Raw genomic sequence first — 3273 nt, 5'->3', positions numbered from 1 at the left:
TCTTTGCAGTTAGAGAATGCAGACACTTGGATTCTCACCTTTTGAAATGTTGTATGGGCGTCAAGTAAGAGGACCCCTTAAAGTCCTAAAAGAACAATGGTTTAGTTAGGTTGCCTAGATTCCTAATCAGACTGTTGGTCAATATCTTGATAATCTTAAATCTAAACTAAGTAAAGTAAGACATATTGCACTAGGTAACTTAATTAAATTTCAAAGTAAGATGAAAAGTATTTACGATCGAAAGGCTGAAATCCGTAAATTCAAGTCTGGAAATGAAGTATTGCTGTATTTGCCTATTCCAGGCTCGCTCCTCAAATGCAAATAACAAGGCCGTTATAGGGTATCTCGTCAGTTAAATAAAGTAAACTACGTTGTTCTAACTCCTGACCGTAGAAAGGATTCTCAACTAGTACACCTTAACTTAATGAAATTGTGACTCGGGTGAAATACCTGTCCTCACCAACCTGGCGTTATCTGCTGAGTACATAGATTTGGTTGGGGGAGGAAAGTCCTATTGTTGGAAAGAAAACTCTTGTATAGCAAACCACAAACGAGAATATTTACCCAACTTGACAACTCGAGAGCAGGCGGATGTTATTAAAATATTGCAAGATAACTCGGGTGTATGCAGAGATGGTCCAGGTACAGTAGATGTCATAATGTTCGCCATGATGTCGAACTCTTTCGTAATACCTATCCTATATGACAGACTCCTTACCGACTCAGTCCAGAGAAGAAGGCCAAGATGAAGGACGAAGTTGACTACCTTTTGGAGCAAGATCTGGTGGTACCCAGCTCCTCCCCATGGGCTTCTCCTTCCCTACTGGTCCCAAAAGAAGGTGGAACTAGTTATTTCAGATACGTGGGATGTTCACGTCGCCCGCCTTAGAGTTATCCTACACCGCTTGGACTAGGCAGGCCTGACTATCAACCTGGCGAAGTCCCAATTCGACCATCACGTACCTTGGACACATCGTGGGTCAAGGAAGATGTCTACCCAAAACTGCCAACGTCAATGCCATCTTCAACTTTGCAGTACCCACAACCAGCAAGTCCCTTATGAGATTCCTTGGAATGGCGGGGTATTACAGTATAGGAGGTCCTGCAAAAATTTCTCTTCTGTAGCTACTTCACTGACGTCTCTTACCAAGAAGCCTTTAGTCAGCTAAAGAAGTTACTTGTAAGTGAACCTGTTCTGAAGTCTCCAGACTTCAATAAGCCTTTTACACTTCATGTGGACGCCTCGGGTGAGGGCTTAGGTACCGCCCTTCTACAACTGGATGGTTCTGTTGGGGTACTTCATCCAGTCTGTTATTTTTCGACTAAGCTGAAACCTCACCAACGAAATAATAGTACAGTTGAAAAAGAAGGATTAACCCTGGTGTCTGCCCTTAAGAAGTTGGAGTGTTATCTCCAACATCCTACTCATGATGTTAAAGTCGTTACAGACCATAATCCAGTCGTCGAAAAGGCAAGCCACAGGAATCGACGTACTCTGCATTGTCACCTTTACCTGCACGGCTTACTTCACTCTATCAAAACTAATAGTTAACCAGCAGTTAACTAGTAAGAACACAATTCATGAAATGGCTCCTGATTGGTGGAAAACCATCGCCGGTTGTTGGGGGCACCATCTATGACAGGTGATGTCTACCCTAACCCTGGGGTACCAAGTCGGCTACTTGTTCCCCCTGTCTACTCTGTCGTGAAGCTTGAGCAACTGTTACCTACACTCTGTCTGTGCACCACGGGATCTACTGGCCAGTGATTTGTAACGTGTTTTAGTATAGCTGAGTAAATTATTTTTCACCCTTGTAAATGTGTTTGGTGTAGATGTTGTTGAAGGAATATTATATAAAAATCACTTGCATATTTTTCAGAACCTACTATTTATTCTGTGTTGGGTGTTGTCATGTCAGCCATGAATGAGAGTGGTGTCAAATATTCAATTAAGCAAAGTAATGCTATAATAACTAAACCTACAGAAAAACATAACTAGAAAAGTTCTCAATACAAACAGTGTCATTTGTTACGTAATTGGGCAGGAGTATTACAAGGGTGTTATAACTAAATCATTTCTACCAATAATATAATAAAGGAAGCCCCTCGAAATCGAGGATGGCCGGCCCAAGGGCCTCCTAGGCGTGAATTTGTTTAAGGTGTAGAAGTTGTCGCCAACACAACAACCACACCCATAGTTAACGAGCTGCATGACCCAGTGTTAAGGAATAGTCCGAGAAGACCGGCCAACTACACTGGAATACCCCCGGAATACGATCCGCAAATCGATTAACATCCAGGTTCCCTATTACTGCTGGGTAGACAGAGGCAAATGACTTACAAAAACTTGCCCATAGTTGCACCCTGCCCGAGGATGGAACTCGGGGTCCGCTCTATTGCGAGGCGAGGGTGCTGACCATTACACCACAGGTCGCCACAGAAAGTTAAATGCCAACAGCATCTAGTGTTCCCAGGCAGTCACCCCATCCAAGTACTAACCAGACCCAATGCTGCTTAACTTTGCTGATCGGACGGAAAGCGGTGTTTTCAACGTGGTAAGCCCCTAGACACACACAGGTATGGGAATCATTTAAAATTTTGAGATTAAAGTAAAAGTTAAACTAAAGGAACTTAAGACATTTGCCTTCTTAGTTGCTCCGTTTCCGTAACACAGGTAATATAAGTAATATAAGTAGGTGTACCAAGTAATTTAAGCAGGTATAACAGGTAATATAAGTAGATGTAACAGGTAATATAAGTAGGCGAAACAGGTAATACAAATGGGTCTAACAGGCAATATAGGTAGGTGTAACAAGTAATATACCAATAAACGCTGCTCCAATAGTAGCAGATGTCCACGAGGTGAATGAGATAGCCACCACAGTGGAATGGCATGTCGATGGAAAATGCGGACATATGGGTTAAAGAAACTTACTCAGAAATTGTCAGGTGGTCACCAGCTAACCTGATTGAACCACCCAAGTGTGCGGCCACCAAAGAAATGATTCGGGAGATAATTCGCCTCATAACTGAGTACACTCAAGATTGCCTCCTTGCCCATTTAGCTCTTCAAATACTGGCAATAATACCACATCTATTCTGTCAGAGGACACGCACAAAGACTAAGCACAAAGAAAATGCGGCAGCAATGAAGAGAAGATTGACAATGTGGCAGAATGGGGCCCTTGATGATCTCCTATGTGAAGCAAGAACACTGCAAGAGAGACTAAAATTTACAAGAGACAGAAAGCAAAACACCGATGACGTTGCAAG

General features: G+C 42.7%; 1 pseudogene; it reads right to left on the bottom strand.

Annotated features, from left to right (window-relative positions):
- Positions 1–2449: 2449 nt before the first annotated feature.
- On the bottom strand, positions 2450–2569 carry LOC121873074 (annotated as a pseudogene).
- Between the last annotated feature and the right edge of the window lie 704 nt (positions 2570–3273).

This window comes from Homarus americanus, unplaced genomic scaffold (genome assembly GCF_018991925.1).
Source record: "Homarus americanus isolate GMGI-L3 unplaced genomic scaffold, GMGI_Hamer_2.0 scaffold11022, whole genome shotgun sequence".
NCBI lineage: Eukaryota > Metazoa > Arthropoda > Malacostraca > Decapoda > Nephropidae > Homarus > Homarus americanus.
Note: the sequence above shows the minus strand (reverse complement) of the source record. Positions and strands in the feature narration are given on the sequence as shown.